The sequence below is a fragment of the Caloenas nicobarica genome, chromosome 12 (assembly GCF_036013445.1).
Source record: "Caloenas nicobarica isolate bCalNic1 chromosome 12, bCalNic1.hap1, whole genome shotgun sequence".
Classification (NCBI taxonomy): Eukaryota; Metazoa; Chordata; class Aves; order Columbiformes; family Columbidae; genus Caloenas; species Caloenas nicobarica.
In genome coordinates this window covers 15505280-15528026 of record NC_088256.1, presented here as the reverse complement: position 1 = coordinate 15528026, position 22747 = coordinate 15505280, and the positions used below count along the sequence as shown (strand labels likewise).

At 48.1% G+C, this 22747-nt stretch overlaps 1 protein-coding gene across 1 annotated transcript in view; it reads left to right on the top strand.

The window, feature by feature from the left end:
- Nucleotides 1-22747, top strand: part of GPC4 (glypican 4) — a 67298-nt gene that overhangs the window by 848 nt on the left and 43703 nt on the right. The gene's annotated exons all lie outside the window — the stretch shown is intronic.

Below are 22747 nucleotides of genomic sequence, written 5' to 3'. Positions count from 1 at the left end.
CACCTTCGTCCGGAGGTACTTGTGCATCCAGGGGACCAGAGTGCTCACAGCCGGCAGCAGTAGGAAATGGTAGCTAATGTGCTCACACCCAAAACATTTTATTCTTTTTGTTTCATCCTTCATCTCCCTCCCAGGGCCGCTGCTTTTATTTCCCCTTCTGAATGACCTACTGGACCGCATTCTCCGCGGAACAAAGGAAGTGCCTTTTTAGCTGGAATCCTCGGAGACCACCAAGGACTCCAGCTCATGCACTGCAATTTCGCACTACTTTCAACAATAACAAAAATGCATGACTGAATGGCTCAAAAATGTGGAGTGTTAGAGGCATTCATTTCAGTCTAGGACACTGTCACAACACAGACAGACCCCAAGTAAATACCTTGAGACGGCTAAGATAGAAGCTGGGGGTAATCTTTACCACTGGTGTGCCCTCCAGATATGCATACATTATCCTTTTCACTGACAAAACTAAAATGATTTCAGTTGGTTGTGCTTTTATATTGTCAGACTAATGATATGCGTTTAGCCTACATCTGTTTGAATAAAATTGCTGGTCCGTTTACTTCTCCAAGAAATATTTTAATGAGAAACGTCTGACTGGCTGCAGTTAAAATACTCTCTCCTCTTTACCCTCCCTGCTTTGTAAAGTGGTCTCTAATAAGTAGGCTTGGATTTGATTTGAGTCCAGCCCTCCTCGGTGTAGGATCAGGACGTGAGCAGGCTTCCTCATATGTCTGGAAGGCTTGGCCCAGTCCTTATTTAATATATTGTTGTTTGAAATGACTTGGTGGGCTTTGGAGGATCTTGGGAGTAGGTCACGGTGACAGGGCTTCCATTTGAGGCTTTAAAGCGGTTGTTGGTTTGACCTTGTGCTTTTGAAATACGGGGTCAGAGAAATGTGATGAGCAAGGTAAGATTATTTGACAAAAGGAGGGCTTTCCACAATGACATGCTGAAAATATCGGCTGGGTTATGTCGCTGTTCCAGGGGCATGGGGAGTCTGTCTGGCCTCGCTTGGAAAGCAACAGGTCTTGCAAACTTATGTTTTAAATGTCGTCCTGCTCTGCAGGGTGTTTCGGAGAGGATGGTGGCAGTCTTTAAAGGAGATGCCCTGTATATAGCTTTAAAGTGCGGTGTACCTCAAGTGTGACTTAAAATTAAACCTGGAGTGGGCTGCTACACCTGCTGCAGTTTCACATTTCCCCGGCAAATGCACGTGGTTTTAGTGTGCGTCACTGTTCATAGGCTCCGGATCCCCTCTTGTGCTGCTCAGCTGGTGTATGCAGATGGGAACCACTTGTCCCACTCCTGGTTTTTAACTTTCTGAGTGTGCGGTGCTTCATCTGCCAGCGGCTTTGCAGGGTCAACACAGAGAACAGTGTGCTGTGAGCTGGGTGGGAAACGCCACCCGTGATAACGCTGCAGGCTGAAGTCTGACACCAGGGCGAAAAGTCTGCGGTGTGTATTGTGTCTCAAAACATGAGTCACTTGCCAAACCTTTTGATTTCAGTTGGCGTTTCAGGTGATAGCGGTGTGTTGTCCTTCAGCTGGGTAAGTGAATTGGGAAGGCAGTTGCCTGGGAGCCTGGCTAATCAGTGGGAACGAGATAAATGTGTGTGGGAAAGAGCTGTGTGTTTGGACGAGTATCCCACTGGGGTGATGGTGGCAACTGGTGATTTCTGCTTGGTAGTACCTCTCTGCTCACCAGAGGGTTCAGCAGGCTTTGATGCTGATGGGATAATGTAAGAAATGTGGTTATTATTGGCATGAACTTAGGTCCTAAGTCCATCAAGTTCTTCTTTGGATTTTTGTACCAGTTTGGTGGATTGTGCTTTTTTTCTCCCACTCTCTTACAGAACTGCTTTAGATCACAGTGCACAGACAGAGGCTTCCTAGCACCTTTCCAAAAAGTTGTCCTGAAAGCTGTGGTAAATCAGTTTCTGTAAGTGTCGTGACTTCTTTGCTGTCCGAGCAGGGATTACTGGTCGTACGAAATGCTTTGTCGAAGTGAAGCAGCGCAGCAGCGTGGGCAGCTGTGCCCCTGCACCGGCTGCGTGACAGCAAGTGAAGCTCATCCTCGTTGGATGGACATGGGGGGTTGTTCAGGGGATTAGCAGCATCTCACGTGGATTTCTTTGCTGCATTTATTTTCTTCTGGAGCACTAGGTATGTCCAACTTTTTTTTTTTTCCCTCTTTCAAGGAAATGCCTATTCCAGCAATCTTTTTATCTGTATCACTGCTATTTCAGTTACATTAAAAAGCTGTTCCTTGTCCATAATTACCCAGGAGTTCAATATAATATTTTTTTAGGACCTAATTAGAATATACATAAATGGAAGATTATATCTTGCTGAAGTTCATAAGCATTTCTGAAAAGTGCGCAGCTCGTCAACTCGTTGCTTCCTTGGTAAGAGGTATATAACGTGTTACTTGTAGTGTGAAGCGTATAGAAATTGTTTCCTTTTATGTTAACTTGGTGTTAGAGGTGTAAAGAGATACTGCTCCTGTAAATCTGCATAGAAGCTGCTTGTAAGTCGTAGTTCTTTGGTGCTGCCTTGTATTTAAGTGATCTCTAATAGCTTCTGCACCTATTGCCCTGTGATGTAAATGTTGCAAAGCACATGGCAATGGTGAGATGCAATCTTGCTGCTGTTGCTGGAGAGATCAGTGCTTGCGTAGAGCTGATGTAGAGGGTTTGTGAAACTTGACTCTTGATAATGCCTAGATAGTAGGTGGCTTGGGAAGAGCGCCAGCCTGTGACTGGTTTTAAGATTACTTTAAAAGTTTCCTAAGGAAAGAGCGCATCTCGGGAAGGTCTCGGTCCTACAGCCTGTAGTGACTCACTTTGTTCGAAAGCTACCTGCAAAGTGTCATTCCTTATTGAACCCCCAGGTGTCTCGGGGTTGTGGTGGTGATGGAGCAGAACTCCCTGGGGGTGACCATCTGCAGGGGCCACTTACACTGGTTGGCCTGGTGTGGCTGCAGAAGGAAATGCAAAGTGATCGGGTGTCGGTGGCATGTGGAGACCCACGGTAGGTGGCTGTGATTTAAAAACAAAAAACCCCAACGTTTCTTTCAAGAGGCTCCTTCTTGCTCTCAGGTGTTAAATGGATGGAAATTCCTTCCCTTTTCCTGCTAATTGGAAGAAATAGATGTTTCTTTTCCCGGATTGAAAAGTGGGGGGGGACACCAAACTTGCCTGTTTGTGGAAAGCATTATCAGTTAACCTGTGAATTTCCTGCAGAAGTGTATATACCTTCCCTGGCTGGCACTGCTCTCCTGATTTTGTGGTGGCATGGGGACAGGCTTGAGCGAAAGATGCCCTGTTGGGGAGCACAGAGCGAGCCTGGAGCCTTTGCAGGGAGCTGGGCGCAAGCACTCTGTGTTCAGTCTTAGTAAAGATGCTCACTGTAACCTTTGTATTTAAACCAATGGCTGCATTTATTTGTCAGGAGCTATGAAGAATGATTATTTCACCATGACAGGGGAAATCACTTGGCCCTTGGTTTTTGGACTAATGGGATTTTGCCCAAAGTAACTTTGGTTCTGTGCCCTGATGTCCTGCTGCTCGCTTGTCCCCGTTGTGTTGATGGTTGCCAGCTGGGTCCCGTCACCGATGCATCACCCAGGTGTGCCGCCTTGGTCGGTCCGGAAGCCTGCTTTGTTGGCACTGCTGGTTTACATATAAACTTCAGCAAATGCTTTCTCAGTTTTTCATGCGTCGCTCTTCCACGCGGCGTGTTCCAACTGAGAAACGGTTTCTGGATCTCGTCCAGGTCTGTGTTACTTGTGTTGTCTGGCACTGCTGAGCCTGTTGCAGTCGGTCTGCACAAGACAGCTCCTGGGATTTTGGGGATATGAGAAGCACCAGATAATGCCTGGTACTCCTCACCAGCTGTTTCAAGGTGTGTAGCTACCTGGCCACCAGCTGCAGCTGTTTGCAGTGGCTCTTGTCCAGCGAAGACAGTGGTCCTTGGTGGGCAGGGTGGTTGACCACCCGCGGGTGGGGATGTGACCGTCAGAGAACATCCTCGTGGCTAACGCAAGTGCTGACATGGAAAAGTAAATGAGAGAATCGCTTGAAGTATTTTTAGCTGCTTCTAATGTCATTTAGCAACTGGAAACAGTGGGCGGGGGGAGCTGGCAGGGTGCAAGTCACCCGCAGAGCGCCGGCGAGCAGCCGGGTGGCCGGCGCTGGTGGCCGGCTGGCTTGGTGAGCGTTGGCGAGACCCGGCGGTGGCTCCTGGCCGACTGACGGCTCTGGCCGCTGCTTGCCCGGGACTCTGCTTTCTCCCTGTAAATCTGCAGCGCGGGGTTTTGTTCGACTGCAGCAGCGCGCCGTGTCTTAGCAGCCGGCAGCGTGAAGCATGTGGTTAGCAGCAACTGCTTGCAGTGGTCTGGGCTGAGTGGGAGTATCATTTTCCTTGGCAGACACTTCATAGAAAGTTCTGTTTTTTCTGCCAGAATAAGCAGTCATTACATTCCATGCAATTCATAGTCAAATTATTATCTATTGTTAAAATTGCCTTAATTATCAGATGTTTCCTTAGACATGTAGCTGTTTTTTAAAAGGCTGAATTGAAGTGTGTACATTGTGCAGAAGGCCAGAGCTGCACAATGTTTTCAGTACTGTTTTGTAGTTTCAGGGAGATTTTCTGTGGCTTTCGTATGTCAACAGGCTTTTTATTCTAACTGAAATGGCACCAGAGCAAGGCCAGCGTGGCAGCGAGGCGCTGGGTTTGCCTCGGATCTCTGCCTCTCCCGTCAGCTGTGGTATTTATCCTTGATATTGGTGGACCCATGAAGTTCAGGCTGAAGCATCACAGCTGCAGGGGAGCAGGAGATGTGAGATGGCTCTGATGGGACAAGGTCCCACACAAGCATCTTCTGTCTTGGATGTGCAGGTAGCATCTGGTCAGCAGGGCTGGGACCTTTGTCAGGAGGCTGGAAGAGTTCTGGGTTATTTGGGATGGTGGTGTCCATCCTCTCAGCCTGCACCGTGGTGTTGGCTCGTGCAGATCCCACCATCATGGTGATGTGCAATGGATTGCCAACCCTGGGGGCACCCCAGAGCCTGTGTGGATGGAGAAGGAATGTCAGTGCTTCTCGAGAGGTGTCAGACTTGTGGTTCTCGTCTCCATTCCCTTAGCTGTTCCCCTGATAAGTAGAGAAGTGCTCACCATGGGACTTCTATGGATGTACCTATGTGTGTGTTGAGTTGCATGGGCTCAATCCTTCACATTTCCCGCCTGTTCTCCTCCCCAAACTGCAGGTTTGGGCAGCACCAGGATGGAGCATCAGGATTATTCCATCCTTCACCTCCTTCCAGAAGAGTAGCGACCCTCTGGGACCTGATTAATTGCCTTTTTTTTTTTGGCAAGGACATTCTTCTTAGCTGAAGAGGTCAGGGTGTGTGTCTCCTCCCCGGCAGCCTGGGCTGAGAGCGGGCTGCCGTCTCCAGGGCAATAACCTCCTCACATTCTTCAAATTCCTCCGGCTTTCTCTTTCTTTTGAGATTATGAAGATAACTTCCTTCTCCCATTGCTAAGCAATGCGAGGGCCCAGGAAAACTCTTAAATTTCCCCCTTGCTCCCTAAATTACCTTGTGTGGTCCAAGATGCCCTGCAGCAAACAGCTCCAGTGCCCTGGAAGGGGCAGTTTGTACTGTCAGCTGGGGTTTGTGCATCCCAGGAAGAAAGCTACTGCTTGTATTTTTTTTTTTTAATTGCCAAGTATTTCAATTAGAAGAGAATGACTTTGTTGTAACCCTGCTTCCTGGTTTGTTAAAGACTTTTCCTTAGTGTTTCATGAAACTATTTTGCCTTTCTAGCAGAGTTTTTTGGGCCGTCTGTATTTTTCTTTGGCCGTGCAGCCCTGCCGAGGCTGCAGCTGAAGCACCATGTTTGTTCCGAGGGATTTTCTTCTTGTTTGCACCCTTCTGGTCCGGGAAAGGCACTCGGATAAAAACAGTGTGTTGGGAAGAGAGGAGCCGGTGAGGTGGTGTCAGAGGCTTTATGTGCATGGGGCTGGTGGCAGCCACGTGGGATGTCACCAGGCTTTGCCCCTGTGACGATGTGGCTACGATGGTTTTCTTAGGATGGCTTTTCTGTTTGCAAACAGCCATGGCTGGTGCAGGCGTCTTCCCCACTGGTTTGTGCCTTGTGGTCCAGCATGTCTCTGTCCCCACGGGAAGAGGGATGGGATGGGGAAGGGCCGGTGGCCCCCAAGAGCATCACCTCAGGGCAAAGTGTGGTGCTTGAAAGCATGGAGATGATGCTTGAAAAGTGCACAGAGGGGTACGTACTGGGTGGGATCAGTCTTTTTTAAGGGCTCCCAAATGTTGATTTTAATGTGAAATTAGGGTTGTAGTACCTCTTTCCCCAGCATTGCCTGATTTCTCTTCTTGCCCCCCTCAAAAAAAGCACTCTTTCAAATACTTTTTGTTGTTGTTCACCTCTTAAGAAAAAAAAAGTTTCCAGTCTTTCTACTTGTATATTCTGTGGTTTATGCAATCGGTGGTTGATGGACTTGGACATGTGAGTTCCCTGTGAGGGACTTCTCTCTCCTGGTTTTGGTGTAGGAAAGGTACATGGTCAGCAAAGAGAAGCCGCCCTGAGCAAAGGATTTTGAAAGAGTATTTCTCTTAGTGTTTCCAGCTTAGAAGCTGAGAATTGTCTGGATTTTAAGCAAATTCAGATGGGAGCAAACAATGATGAAATGTTTAAAATATGTTTCAACATTTTTGTGGGAATAGGAACTGCTCTTATACAGGCGAGGCTGCAGCTTTCAGGAGGTGAAAATATGTGGCCCTTACACATTGTCAGCATTGTTGCTGCCTTTTTTTTTTTTTCTTCCTCTTTTTTTAAAATGCTTATAGGAAATTGGCTTTGGTAATTGAGTTTCTACAGAACCACAACATCCAATAGCTGTTCCTTTCCAGGGGTCACACTTAGGTTAGTTTAAGTAATGTGCATTCAGTTTAACCTCTTGTGGTTTGTAGTGCTATTCTAGAAATTACTGGTGATTTGGGGTGTGTTAGAGTGACAACTTCACAGGAAAACCCCAAATGTCAGGGTGTCTGGTTTTCAGAGGGCTCTGACCGCTCACCCTGTGAAAACCAGGCACCTTGTGGTGCGTCCCTCGAAGGGATGTGCTCACATTGGAAAAAGTAGTTAAAACCTTTACGGCCTGCTGACTTTCGTTTTGAAGGAAGCCGAAATAACCATCAGTGACTTGTTTACCTATGTTGAGATGTACTATCGTCGCACATTGACGCGCCGTGATGCTGCGTGGCTCCGGAGGGCCCGTGCTGGATGCGCAGCGCTGGGTCACATCGCCCGGTCACATCGCCCGGCGTGGCCGGTCCCCCGGCAGCAGCTCTGGTGGAGGAGCAGCCGTGCCCTGGACCCCCAAATCCTCGGGGTTTTGGGGATTTGCAGGCAGCAGAGGGCCAGCTTTAAGAAATTATGAGCTGGGGCTTTAGCTGGGTAGCATTGACAGTTTGGTATAAAAAGCTCTGTGTTGCAGGCTGCGATGACAGGAGGTGATAAATCATTCTTGGCTGGTGCTACAGGTTCTAATAATGGTGTTTTAAAAAGATTACATGGGTCTTAATACAGACTTTTTGCTTTGTACTCTCCCCTTTTTAAAGAGTGGAGCCTGTTTTGATTCAGTGTTCTTGGAACATAAAGGAGGAGCCAGGATTTTTACTGGGCTAAAATGCAGCTTTTTGCTTCTCCTACAAACATGAGGATCTTGTTGGAGTGTCTTTATAGCCAACTGGCTGGCAGTATCCCCTTTACAAGGGAGCTTGCTTGCTTGTTTGTTTTAAAGGTAACTTTGTCCTCGGGAAGATGAAAGAGCAAGCAGCTTCACCCAGCTCCAGTGGGTGCTATTGGCAAAAAATTTGTGATAGAAAGGGACTTTGCATAATAGCAATAAGGGGGAAAAATAACCTCCTGCACCCTCCCTGGCTTTCCTTGGCCCATTCCCATGGGAGGACAGGGCATTTATGTGACCAAAGAAACCAGCACAGTTAGAAGTCTGATGGAGAGCAATTCCCTTGCCAGGTATGTGTGGTCACCCGGGAGGATTTTATCTTTCTCTGTGTGGTATGGGGCAGATTTTTTTTATTTCCCCCCCGCATATCTGCCAGCCTTTGGGTTTCTAAAGTGTGGTGGCTGGCACGTTGTGGAGCACAGGGTGCAGGACGGGCTGTCAAGGCATCGGTGACAATGTCCCCGTGCCAGGGCAGAGGCACCAGGAGCAAGCGGCCAGTGTGCAGATCAGAGGCCAGAGCGGTGCCACTGGTTTGGTTTGGGCTGGAGGAAAACAAACAGGCTTCCCTCCTCAGTTTTGGCTCGGTTCGGAGATGGAGCTGAAGGTGCCATAGAACTGTATGCTTTTCTTCTTGGTGGGGGGAAAAATGGCTTTGATAGCATCTGCTAATGATTCAGTGCTGTTTACATAATAATTGTGGTTTGCTTTCATTAGCTCTGATAGTGAGATTGCTTTCTTCTAGTGCAAGCAGTTGCTGTTTGGTTTTACGTGCTCCTGCCCCCCAAGCGCGGTGTCTGGGCAAGGAGGGCGGTGCGAGGGCTTTAAGCCTGGCCTGGCCTCCCTTCTCTGGCTCCAGGTGTGGAAGAAAGCTCGCAACTTGTCATTGCAAAGGAGAGGAAGCGAAGGGGGCTTGTATCACCAGGGCACCTTCTGAAAGACCCAGGTAGTGGTTTGGAGCATCGTGGTGGTTTGGAGCATCACAGCATCTTAGCAGAGTTGGTTTTTAATCCATTTTGGGTGATTTCTCAGTACTGTGCTTGTCTTTGTACTGAACTCTTGGTTTTAGCTATTGGCAAGGAAGGGAATCCGCTGACCTGCTTCCATGGGGAAGAAGATAACAGGTCCTTTTGCCTCTGAGATCCACTGCATCAGAAGCACTAATCTGTGACAGTCAACATACATCGTGGGTATTTTTCATGTATACAAAACTACTGGATTAACTGCTGCAGCCTAACCTTGGTACGGTTTGCATTTGCTTCTCATGTCTGAGGAACTGTGGCTGGTGATGTTGCTGTAGGACAGGCTGCCAGCGCCTGCCTCCCGCAGCATCCCGCAGCATCCCGCAGCATCCCGCAGCATCCCGCAGCATCCCGCAGCATCCCGCAGCATCCCGCCATCTGCGCAGCGGTGCCGGGGGAATCACACGCACCGCTGAGCTCTTATTTAATAAATCATGGCATTGGGAGGAGAAAACAATAGCGTGAGCACTACCTTTTGAAAAGGTAAGGTTGTGTGTCTTTTGTTGTGTGGTGTTTGTGTGGGTGTTTGGGTTTTTCTTTTTTTTTTTTCAGTGGGTTTTTTTTGTTTGTTTTTTTGTTCCTCTTTAGCTTAGCGGCGGGTGCGTTATGGCTCTGGAGCAGCCCCGATGGCAAAGCCATGGCTGGCGCAGGACGGGTCCCCGCTGGGCAGGGGGTGCTGGTCAGGAGGGTGGCCAGCTGCACGTGTGGCTTTACAAATGCCGCTTGCCTGTCCCTGGGGATGCACACCCTCTCCCCTTCGGCTACAAGCGACCATTTCTTTAGAAACATACCCCAAATCATTTGCTGCCAGTGGTAGATGAAGGGTTCAGCTGCTGGAGGGACGGCCTGGGCAGAGGATGAGTTGACCTCCTCCTTTGCAAAACAGAACTCTTTTTAGTTTCTTGGGCTGGGGAGGGTAACGCTGCTCTGGGTCGTGTGGCTTCTGCTAATTAGCGTGAGTTAATTGGGACTGGCTGGAGAGCTGCGGCTTGGTGGGTAGAGGAGGCTTGAAGAGCTGTTTCTGCCCTGTTGTATCTGGCCTGCCAAAGGGTCGCGGAGATCCCGGTGGCAGGCACCTAGCCAGCAAAACCCCGCGTAACTCGGCTCCACGCTTTATTAAAGGCTCCTTTATACCACTCTTTTGCCGTAACCCCCGCAAGAACAGCCAGTCTTTTCAGCAGCCTGACACCTCCCTTACCGGGAAGGCTCCTGCGCGGGGAGCAGCCGGGCTGGCACGGTTCTGCTCCAGAACAGCCCCAAAGCTGCGCTGAAGACGCCGTCTGTGAGCGTGCGAGGATGCCAGGAGAGCCTGGTGCTCCCCGTCAGCCCAAACCCAGGGATGAGTCTGCTTGCCAACCAGCCAACTCAATGGGATGCTGAAAAATAGTTGTGGCGAGTAGGGGTTAATTCCTAGGTATCAAAATATGCACAAAAGGTTAAATGAGACTTCCTCTTTGTCAATGAATTACGGCTTTAAAATATTTGCATTCTTTCCTGAAAGATTTAGGAATAATTATATAGCACTCAGGGGCAAGGCATTGCCAGATAAACTTAACAACTCTATAATTTGTACTCGAGGCAGGGTTTCCTGTAAATGATAGCTTTGTTTAATTTTACAATACTGCTTCCAAATGTTTGCTGCGTATGAATTGCCAGCTAAACTGGACTTGTGAATCCGAAAGAGTATTTATTTGTTTGTTATTGCGGACAATAAAAAACTGCCATATTGGGCTAGAACTTGGCATCTCCTTTAAAACTTCTAGGCATCCTTCCCCAGGCAGGTTTGGCGGGGTGGGCAGCCTGTGTAGGGTGCAAGCAGCTTTCTGACTTATCCGTACAAAATCCCTGGCCTGCTCTAGGATCTCCTCCCGCTTTGCATTTTTCTTTTTCTGGGGTTGGGAAAGGAACGCTGCAGTCGCAACACACATACTTTATTTCCATTACTCAAAGCTGGAGTCATGCATAGTTACAGCCAAAGACACTTCAGCAGCTCTGGGGATAACAAGATAGCTGACAGACTGGAATGCGGATTTATCAGGGGTAAAAACTGGCAAAATTCCGTATTTCTAATTCTTCTTTTTAAATAGACCCTTCATGCTCCCGTTGCATGAGCCCCACCGTGAGTTTTAACCCCTTGTGTTCTCCCAGCTGGGTCTGGGGATGTGCAACGGAGCCACCCATGTGTCCTCTGGGATTAAATGGCTCAGTCCCAGTTAGTCCCTGGGTGTTGTTTTTAAACTGCGAAGCATTTCCAGAAATGTTTTCAATGGGTTTTTATTTTCAAGTGTGAGCCTTTGCACCAGATGTGCGTTTGAGTGACCACAGAATGTTAATTTTACTGTATGTTGCCTTTGGACTGGCGGTTTGGGAGGCTACCGGGCAGTTAACATAGGAGGATTGTGCCATGAAATCCGCTTTCTTAGGATTTGATTCATACTAATTTATTTCAGCGCAAATCTCTTTATTGGCTTCGGTTACATTTTGATGTAGGGCTACTTTTCCTGTGCCTTCGTTAGGATCTGGAAATACTTGTATTGCTGTGAGAAATAGGTCATCTTTGGCTCTATGGCTTTTTGGTAATATATATATTATAATATTCTGAGACGTTAAGCGATTTCTTTTTGAGGAAACAAGTTAGAGCAGAACAAGCGCACTTGGAAGTTAAATAGATTAAGTGAAATCCCTCAATTACAGGAGCTGGGTTCAGAAGGCAAGTCAAGCTGTTTAGGGAAGGAGTTTCAAGTTAAAATTTAACTTTTCCTCAATTGTCTGCAAGCAGCTTGTGGTGCAGCAAGACCTGCCTGGTGCCAGCCCAGCACCGGAGCCTGGGGAGAGGGCTCTGACGTGGCCGTCTGCGGGGTGGGTGGATTTGGAGATGGTGGTTGTGCCTGTGGTTGTGCGTCTCGACCGGCAGAGAATGAAGAGAATTTCACTTTTTTTATTGGAAAAGGAAAGGATTGCTCAAGGATTGCAAAACACTTTGTTTTGGAAAAAATGTCATTGTTTGAAAATAGCATCAGAGCAGGAGGGGGGCAGTCCCGAAGCCTGTGGCAGTCTTTAAAATGTTCTTACATGGGGGCTCGGATGAAGCTTCAAGGTTTCAGTATCAGCTTGGGCTTTTGTCCCACAATGTCCAGGCTGGAAGGCTACACTTCACCCATCCCTGCCTCTCCCTTTGGTGTTGAAGGATGGGAAAGGTGGGAAAGTTTTTTTCTTTTTTCTTTTTTTTTTTTTTCTCCTTCTTTAAAAAAAAAATACAGAAAGTCTTGACTTGTGGGCAGATGCTGATGTCTGCCTGCACTGGATGAAAGCTTGCAAAACCTGGTCATGGTCAGCGCTTGGGCTTTCATGAGAGGTGCTGGCTCCTGGTTCTTTCCCCTCCATGTACTTTTTGCCTTGTTCCTGTGTTTATCCCTTTGGTTGTGCCCCGGCCCCGTGGATTTGAACCACCGTGGCCCCTTGCCACTTAGCTGTGGTGCTTCTTGGCCTCTTTTATCCTGGTGCATCTGCAGAACAGGCTCATCCGCATGGTGGGAAGCTGCTCTGGTCACAGCCCAGTCACCCACTGGAGACACCCGGCCCACGTGGGAATGCCACTGACGGCAGCCCGTGACAAAGCCTTGTCTCAGCCCTGCACACGTTGCTCTGTGCCTGTCTGCCGTGGGGACTGCCCATCTCTCCCCCAACTTTTTGTAGTGTGTTTGCTAGTTGAGGGTGCTGAGATTGCACTGCAGTGGTGGCAGGAGTAACACAACTGGTAAATGCCTCCCATCCTTCTAATTGACCATCCTTTCCCTGGGGCTCATAGCATGCTGGGGGCTGATTACCTTCCTGCCAGTGGGTTTTGGATGGTACTGCCTGGGAGGTGGATGGCAAAGGTCCTGTTTGCACTCACTTCTCCCCCTAGGTTGCTCAGGGCCATGCTTAAAAAGACAAAATAAACCCATTCAATGCCTACCGTTAAATCCTGGATGCAATTGTCCCCTGGTATGATAAGGTGCTTTCAGCCAGGAGTGTTGTTTTTCCTCTGCTGAAGCGGAGGGCACCGTGCTGGGGCAGCTGTTTGCTCAAGGCCAGCTGCTGTGCATGAGAGGGATCAAAATTCGGGTCTGCAGGTGGAAAGTCTCTGTGATACCCCAGCTTGAGGTTTCCCAAACTTGCTTTTTCCAAAATACCGAAGAAAATGTGACCCCGCGTTGGCTGGAGGGGAGGAGGCCTGCCTGGATGGGTGTAGGGTTTGCTGGTCGCTGCAGGGGTGATCCAAGCTTCGAGCCCCTTTCTAGGCTAGGGAAGGGTTTCAGCAAAAGCAGAGGCAGGGCCTGGGTGGTTCGGCTTGCACAGGCGGCATGAGCCATACAACGTGAGGGATGGACAAAGCCACCTCAGATGTGGGAAGGAGACACGCAATGTTCCTGTGCAGAGCAGCACAGCCCCGTTCCTGCTGCAGCTGCCACCGCTGGCTCCTCGCTGAGGTGTTGCTCTCCCCAAGCAATTAAATGTGTTTGAAAGAAGGGTAGGAAAACCAAAAGGATTGTTTTAAAGGCTGAAGTGGCCTCCTGTGCTCCCTGTGGGCGGTTGTCCTCTGCAGTTGCATCCTTCATCTGGGGTGCTGCTGTCCCTCCTGGGAGGATTTTGCTCAGACTTGGTGGTGTGGAAGCTGGCTTGCAAATTGTTGAAAAGATGCTGAGATTTATCTATGCTAATGGGAGGAGGAGGAGTGCCCGTGTGAACCTGCTGCAGATAAGGCTGGTGTTCACAGCTGTGGAGGGGAGAGGGGTAGATAGGGTGTCCTGGAGGGGGGCAAAGGAGGAATTTTTAATTCTGTGATACCCCTATCTTAATCCTTTCACCCCTCTCTCCCACCCCCTCTGCCTTGCCTCTTCCAGGGTAGATTAAACTACTCAGCCTCGCCTTTTCCACAAATACTGGCAGGCTGCTGATTCCAGACCTGGGGAATACATTGGGAGTCTGTTCCAGCAGCGGGATGGGTTTTTGGACGTAGGTCGCGTTTTGCTGGCTGAGCACAGTGCTTTGCTTGTGTGAGCTGGGTGGCTTCTGCAACAGATGCCCAGGCTGGTTTTTTTTTAAAAAAAAAAAAAAGTAAAGCTTGGTGGGAGTAGCAGGCAAAGGCTTAAAAGCACATTTTTCAGGTAAAAATCTTATTTATGAACTCAGCTGTAGTCTTAGCTCAGAGGTGGCTTGTTGAAGGGGAGATAAAGCTGAGACGTGGGAGGTGTAGGTGATGGTTCAGACTGCCACCGGTGCTGGGGGCTGCGCTCCTGTCCCAGCGCCACTGCTCCCAGTAGATGTTCCTGAGTGAGGATGCAGCAATGCCGGCGTCGGGCTCTGCCACCGTATCGTCTCCTGGCGGGTGTCCTGCTGCCGTGCCCAGCGTGAGGCAGAGCTGGGGCTGGTGCCTCCTGCTTCTCCACAGCCTGGAAAGGAGTCTGCTCCCTGCCCCCCCCTTTTTTTTTTCCGGAGTGCTAAGCCCAGGGCTGTGCCACTTGCTGGAGGAAGGATTTCCACCCCCAGTTTCTCTCTTCCCTCCCTGGCTCCTAGCTGTGCATGGCGGCCCAATTTCAGGGGCATTTCAAAGGTTTTGGGAAAGTTACACCTTGGGTTTTTGGCACTGGACTTCCCCGGTCTCCTGTTGTGCTGCTTATTTGCCTTTCTCCATGTGATGTTTCAGGCTCAGCCGTGTGCGTTTTTGGAGGTTTGACTGACTTACATGAACAGTTCTCAGAAAGTTCAGCTGAAAAGCAGCTTTTCATCCTGGGAATGGCCAGGAACTGCTAGTGTGTGATCTTTGTGTATAAAGTTGCCTTTCTCTGCTTATAAACAGTGGCCCTAGGATGGATGTGCAGTGGACCTGTTTAGATTTAAATCTGACCCACCTATTTGTTTTCAGTGCTTGGCATCCCATTTGAGCAATGTGTTCTTTCCTGCCTTTTGCAATAACACATGGTGTGAGTTTTTTTTAACCTTAAAAATTGGAAAGTCCTATCAAATTGTGGTGTTCTGCTACAGACAGGAGACAGGAGCAGATGATTTTTTTTTTTCCCCCACCCACAATATCATATACACAGATTGCTCATTAATTTCCTATGCAGCCTTTCTTCTGATGGCTTTACAAGCCAGGACCTGATAGGCACAGAGTGCCCATCTTGTGTCCTGCTGGCCCCCGGTAGCTCTGTCTGTGGGAGGGGGTGAGCTGGGAAGCACTCGGGCATGCCTTGGTCCTCCAGCCGCAATGCAAGAGTTGCTGGGAGATCAAGCTCTGCTGGCTGTCCCTCCTAGAGCCCTTCATCGGGGCTCGTTTCCCCAACCATGGCTTGCATCAGATTGATGCGAGCTAATTATTTCTGAAACCCCTTTAATTGGTGCCTCTTTCTGCTCCAGCTGAAATTGGAAAATTGTTTCTACAGTTGTGAGCAGAGGGAAGACGTGGGGCAGAGCAGCATCACCTGTGGTTCCCTCCCAGGAAGGCTGGACCGAGGGGCTGGCAGCAGTGCTGGGGTCACTGATGAAGCAAGAAAAGCCTTAGCATGTTTTTGTGAGCAAGGCTGAAAAGTGCAATGTGCCACAAACCTGCTGCTTGACTGGGTGTTTGCAGCATGCATCTGTGTAGTGAGATGAAGTGCAGGTTCCTGCAGATAAACTCAACGTTGAATTGTGGCTGTGATGCTCTGGAAAAGCATCTCTGCGTTGATGGTAGTGGCTCCTCCAGACTCCTGTTCTGGAAAAACTGCTCAGCAGTGGGAATTCTTGGCTGAAACATTTGGCCCCAAATTGGGAGAAGCTGTGGGTCTGGCTTGCCGTGGAGAGGGCTTTGCATTGAGCAAAACTGGGGGGACAACCAGGGAGCCGTAAGCATGGAGCAGTGCGGGTGCTTCGCCTTCCCTTTGGTGCCAGAACGGTCTCCGTGTTGCTGTGAAAACGTCTTGTGGAAAACTTTCCGCTTATAACTGAAGTCTCATTTATGTCTGCCCAGGACTTTCTCTTGGACTGAATTTTATTTTCTAAGCAAATGAGACTTTTTGGTCCTTGAGCAGGGGGGAAAAAATACCTGTTCCATCAACTTGCAGCCCCCCAGCCCTTGGGGATCTGGTAGCTGGTGGGGGTTTCTGGTGGAGGAGACGGTTTGTTCAGCAGGAGCTGTGTAGGGCTGAGCAGGGCAGTGGGCAGTGGAGCTCTTCTGAACTGTCTTAATTTGTGAGCCTTCAAAAAATTAACTTCCAGGGAGGCCAACAGCCCCCTGCAGCGCCCGCGTTAGACCACTGCCTATGTGTGTGTTTCCATGGACCCTTCCAGTTGTCCCCAGACCGCAGACCACAAACCGAATATGAAATGCTTCATAAGAGCCAAACTACCTTGGAGGAAAAAAAAAAGCATGGATGTGAAATGCATTTGAAAATCTGGCCTTTTGTGTATCATTTTTCGGAGGCTCTTAACCTGCTCTAAATTCTTACGTTATCTGGGCTGTTACTGTGCTTGGCAAGCTCTGCAGGCAGGGAAAGGGCTTATTAATGTGGGCTTTTACATAGATGGATGTGGTTGTGAAGTACTATTGACACATGGAAATGTTGGTGGATGCTTAGAGAAGAATCAGCTGCTTTGTGATAGCTCTGTGCCTGTTCCTTCGTTTGGATATCTTTACAAAACCCAGTTGTAGCAAAGCATGTTGTTTAAAAAAAAAAAAAATAAAGCATATTTCTGTGGCTTAAAAAGGAGAGAGGGGAAAAAAAAAGCAAACCCAAAACCACACACACCTCCCCCTTCTTAGTAAAAGTTTTGCACACATCGGAAACAAAAGCATCAGCATTTGCTTGTCAGAGCTAATAAAGTTTGCTTGGATCTTAATTTTTCTGCTTGATTTCACAAAGTAATTGAAACTTCCTTTTTGCTGCAAGGTCTTTTTTTTTTTTTCTCTCTCTTTTAAAAAATATTCTTAAAAGAACATCTTTTGGTCAGTGAGTTGATGGAATTTTGCTCAGAAGGGAGACGCGGTTCAAGCGCAGTGAACGCCTGGTCAGCTGAAGCTTATGGGACAAATTACTTGTGTGTCTGCAAGTCATTCCTCCAAGTTGAAAACCACCTAGACCAAATAAACCTTGAACCAGAGGTTTTATAGGAGCTTTTGAGCATGTAAGTGAAGCTTTTTGTGATCGCAGTGATCTGATAAAACCTTAAAAACCAGGGTTCCCATAAAGAAAAGTAGTAGTTCCACTTGAGGTGATAAAACCCACATCTGGTAAGCTTTGCTTGCTACCTCCTGATGACCTGTGAAACAGCAAATGGTCCGCGCTCCAGAGGAGAGGACACCAAACTGCCAATGCCATACCCTTGCCGTGGGGTGGACGCACCGAAAAGAAGCTCATTTGGGTGCAAAACCGGTGGGTTTTTGGAGAAGGAGCATCCTCCAGCTCCCATTTGCAGTTGCACGACGCTGGCGTGTTGCTGCCTGCCTCCCGGCCGGCACAGGCGGCTTCAGAGGTTGGGATAAGGAGGGGCCCGGGTAATTGAAAGCAAACAAACAGCGAAGACAAAAAAAGAAACATAAAACAGCAAACCCAAAGCCACAAATAGAAAACAGACTTTCCAGACTGATTAGTTCAAATTTGTTTATTTGAAGTCCCAAAAGTTCGCATTGTCGCTCTTTTAGGGTGTGTCTCAAATTTGGCAATATGTTAACCATGTGTTTTCAGATTGGCTTTTCACAAGACAGACCCTGTTTTTTGGTGTGTTGTTGTTGCCTTCAACTTTAAATTGAAAGGGGGGTGTCAGGCTGCAAAGACTAATTTGTAGTCTTGACATGCAGGTGCCGCTCTTGAGAGAATTACGCTCTTTAAAAGTTTTGTTTTGTGGAGGATTTTCCTTGGGCATGTTAAAGAATAGTGAGCATTAAGACAAGTTAATGACCACTTTTTTTTTTTCCCGTGTGCCTGTTGGAAACAGGTGTAGGAATACCGATGCACTTATTGTCTTTGGGAAGCAGTAGAGACCTGTAAAGTCTGGTTTTACTTTTGATTTTTAGGATGTTTTGGACTGGAAAGGGCTTCCTGCCTTCAGTAACAGATCAGTGGAGCAGCTGTAATATATATATATTTTTACAGATTTGGCTGAAACACCTCTGAGCCCCCAGACAGAGGAATTATAGCTCCATTCTATTAACCGTTGGCCATTAATGAGTCAGGTCTAAATGCCTTGATGGTGCCTGAGGTTTCTAAGCTGAATCATTTGCATAGTATCAGTTACGGCAAGAATGCCTCCCAAGGACAAGCAATAGCTTCCCAGTGCTTTTGCTGTGCCTCTCCAGGAAGGAGTAAGTACATTTTGGGTTGTGCTGATACCATCTCGTGCCCTGGTGCTATCAAAGGGGGTGGAAGCTCCCTGCTGCTCCGGCAGCTCAGCTCTGATGTTCTCTCACATCCAGGCACGTTGTTTATCTTTAACCAAAGGCTTGGATAAACTTCCAAAATAAATGAATGTAGTAGTCCAACTCGGTCTGCTTTGGCGGAGGTTTTCTGGAGTGACTCAAACGTTATAAATATGAAAGTAGCTAGACTTCAAACGCTGCTTTTGGACAAAGTTTTTGTAGTTTTCTCCTAAAGCAGCAAAGGGGAACCTTTGCTTGAAGGATTTTTTTTTTTTTTTTTCCCTACTTAACCCTCTCCCCCTTTTGTCTTTTCATCTGCACCCTTCGTTCACATCTTCCTTCCTGATTAAGAGCTAATCACTGGAGATAAATGAGTCCGGGAGCGTTGTAGCCCTTGGGACCGGAGCGGCTCTGGCGGGTCAGGAGCCAGGAGGCACCGCGGGGTCACCGTCACCGCCGCGGCGGAGGCTGGCCGGCCCGCGCTCCAGTGCACCCAGCAATGCGGTAACAGGATTTGAAGGAAACGTGCAGAACTAACGAGGATTAAGGCTAATTGTCTGCCCCATTCCTGCGAGGGGCAGCAGGATGTCGCCATGTGGGGAGCAGCCCCGTCCTGCAAGGGGAAGGTCTCGTAGTTGGGGTCTATTTGTAGGGGACTTGGGTGGGTTTGGTTGGCTTGGTTGCTGCACGGAGAAATGGAAAATAGTGAATTGCAAAGAGGGGAAAAAGAGGGGGAAAAATAAAGACTTCAAGGCTGCTGGAGCAAGTATTTCTCTAGGTGGTGGGAAACTTCCTACGAGTGAATGATTCTTGCCATGCCTGGGCTCTGTTTTTCCTGGTATTGCACAACTGTTGCTTTGTACAGGGAGCTGACGTCCCCAAGCTGCTGAATGCTCGTCCTGGGGCTGAGCTAAGGCTGGTAGGGGGACTTTTGTTGAAGGACTTTGCGTACCAGTGAGTTTGAGAAATGGTGTGATGCTGTCAGAGGTGCTTTGCGGACCTTGCCTCTGCTTGCAGGTCAGGCTGGTTACTCAGGTCTTGCAGAAAGGCCATGGTGTGTATGGAATAACGGGGGATTTGGGGAGTGAAGGCACTTGGAGTTGGTCCTCAGCGAGCCAAAGTGATGTGAAACACTGGCTGCAACTGCCCATACATCAAGTGGGACCCGAGGGAGCTGGGTGGCCAGACCAAAAGCAATAATGGCATTGTGTTTCTGTGTTTCGGGGAGGATTTGTCTCTGCCTGCACAGAAGTGAAGTTTGTGTGTGGCCCAGATAGGGGATGGAGGGACGATGCCCTTCGGTGCCCTGGGTGCCAGCAGGACCCTCTGGGCTGGCAGTGCCCTGGCAAGGGCAGGTGGGACTCGGGCATGCGTTGTGCAGAGGCAGGAGAGGGTGTCTGATTTCCTGGCATGACTCGACTCTTAGATTATAGCTGGACTTTGCTATACCTGAACCTTTAAAGCTTTCCATCTTTTCTTGTTTATAGTTTCAATTACCAGCGGTTGTAACTCCTGCCCTAAAAAAAAGAACCCAAGCAAGCAATACTCTTGCAAATGGAGAAAATGGAGTATTTCTCCTCGGTGCAGAGCTTTAGCTCAGTTTTACTCCTACCCCGAACGGGGACCCTGGGGACAGGTGGCGCTGGGTGCTGCGGTGCGGGTGGCTGGTGGCACACAGGGCAGCAGGAGGAAGAAGAGAAGGAGCTGATGCTCTGGTCCAAAGTCTGAGCTGCCTTTGCAGGGTGGGAAGGAAACCCTGCCCTTGGCAGCTGCTTGGAGTTGCATGGGTTTTGTTGTCAAAGCAAGGGAAGCAAAAGTAAACCTTCTGTCCATGTCACCTAGGACTTCTGGGTGGCCCTGGCTAGTCCTGGCTTTCTGCTGAGCCCCTGCATGCTGCTTACTGTCCTCCCTGCCCAAAACCACTCAAGGCAGGGTGAAGGAGCATGTCCTTATGGACGAAAAACATCACCCTGCCAATTTCCAGATATTGGCATGTTTGTACACTGCCTTTCAATGTAATTGTTTGCAGCTTGGTGTTTTGGTTTGGTTTATTTTTCCCCTTTTCCTTCCCTCCAGTGTACAGTTGGTCTCAGAAGTGCAGCAGGTTCCTCAGTGCCTATTTTGGATCCCACAGTAGGGAATTAATCTCTCTGGAAGTTAATTAACATTTCTTGTGTTCCAATTTATGGAATGTTGTTTGTATAAAGCCCAGGGTGTTTTTTAAATCTTTAAGTCAAAACCAGGAAACTGTGGCTAAATTTCACGAGCTTTGTTTCTTATTTAAGGAATTTAAAACATCTTTAGGTTTTGGGCCTTTTTAAAATTTTTGTTTGGGTCATAGCTGCCGGTTCACATGCCTTTAGTACTTTTAATCCTGTTGGTGCACTTTTAACAGGTGGGAATGGTAGCTTTGTGTGATGGTGCATGCTTGTTTTTGTTTTCGTGAGCAGGAAAACGTCACTTTTGTCAAGCCCCTGTGTAGCTGGAGACGTTGGAAAGGTGGGATGTTTGGAGAGTTGACTGCACGGACACGGTACGAACACATCAGGACCGTGGTCCTTGCCTTGAAATGTGCTGGTGCCACCATTTGGGATTATTGCAGCTTTCCATGGTTGTGCAGCTCTCAGCTGGGGAGACCTTTATGAGACAGTGTGACTCCACGAAGCCCTGAACACTTCTTTTGGATTTTTTTTTTTTTGGTGATTTGTTTGGGTTTTTTCCAAATAAAGCATGATACCCAGAATAACTGGCTGCATGACCTCAAAATGTTGCTGAAGCTTTCGAGGTTCGTCTACTGCCAAATCTGGGGCTTGCCAGCAGATGACCGATCTGCTGGCACGAGTAGGTGAGCCTGGGTGCATCTCACAAGAAACTACTGTGCAGCTCTGAGACGTGTTTTTGTGCATTGACACTGGAACTGGCCAAGTTCGAAAAGGAAAAATGGAGCCAGTGCGGGGGGGAAATACTGGAAAAGTGGTTGCCTGCCTGTGCGTGGTGCCTTCTCGTGCCGGTGAGCATCCCGGGAGGTGCGCGGTGCGGGGTCTGGGCAGCGCGTGGGGATGGGGGCTGGAAGCGGAAGAGGAAAATCTTGTTAAGAAGGAGAAATATTACAGTTCGAACAACAGTGTTTGTGGCAGAATCTGTTTTGGGTAAAGCTGCTTTTTTGGCAAATAGCCCCAAAGCTTTATGGGGAGAAAAAATGAAGAAAGGAAGGAGGAAACCTCAAAAACAAACATACAAAACAACAACGAACAAGTAGGTTTTTTGGATTTGTTTTGCCCTCTTAATGGGGAATTTGAGGGAAGAAATGAGAAATCTCATGAAGAAAGTGTCTCCAAGCCAGATCTCTTCTATTTACTGTTCCTTGTGCCTGAGACTCCAGTAATTCTGTGTATTTGCTGTTACCAGTGGATTCGGTCTCTTTTTGTTTATTTTTTGCATGACATTGTACTCGGGGGTTTTTTTTGGATTATTCTTGTAAAATCTACTGGATTCTGTTGAATTCTGGAGCCTGATGACTGGCTATATGCAGGGGGATTTTTTTTTTTTTTATTTGGTTGGTTTTGTTTGTTTGTGGGGTGGGTTTGTTTGTTTGTTTTTGACTGTGACTTTAATTTTTACATATACCCAGAATTACTGACTTCAAGTGTTAGGCTTTCTAGCTGTTCTTTGGTGGCTGATGGAGGGACACGGGCACTGTCTGTCTCAGCTGTCCCAGCGATGGGTCTCTTATGCACCTTGTGCGTCTGTCCTCCTCACCAGAGAAGTGGAAAAGAACAAAGATAATTTTTCAGCACGACTTGTCCGTTGTGTAACACCTCCCACTTAAGGCACGTAGGCAGAGACATGTTATGAAAACTGTTTCACGCCTAAAGAATTCAGTGGTAATACGGCGAATTTGCATTTCCCAAGTTCTCACTCAGCAATGTCAAGTAGGGTTTTTTGGGTTTGTGTTTTAATTAAGAAACAACTCTTGGTTTTCATTGAAGGTTGCTGTCTTAGCTAGAGCCAGGGAGAATCCTCTCGTTAACCAGAGCTGTTTTACTCTCCAGGCTTGCTTAAATAATAAGTTTAATTATGTAGTATGTTTTTTTCCTTGCCTTATTTGTATATTCAGGTCTTTGTGTGGTTTCTCTTTCTTTTGATGTTTGTAGAAATGCATTATCTTCATCTGTCTGGTTTGCGTTTGGTGTGCCACTAATTGACTCAATATCCTGTTTGTTGGAATGAAAGCGTGCTCTATCATGGTGTATTTTTCCAGGGTGTAAAAACTCACAGTATTTGGGCCACCCTGTTGGGAAGGAAATTGTTGGTTGTGCTGTGGAAATGAAACAGCAATGGTATTTTTTTTTTTCTCGAGTGAGTAGGTTTTTCACTTTAAACGGACTCTTAAAACCCTGCTGAAGGTGAGATCTTGCCTACTTCTCGCTTGGACGTCACCTGCAAAGGGCACAGTCCTGGACTCAAATGTGCTGTAGGGAGTTTTTGGGTTTGGTTCTTGGGGATGTCCACCTGAACCTCTCCGTTGCTCAACCTCAACGTGAGAGCTGGGCAGGAGGGGACCTTGGTTGA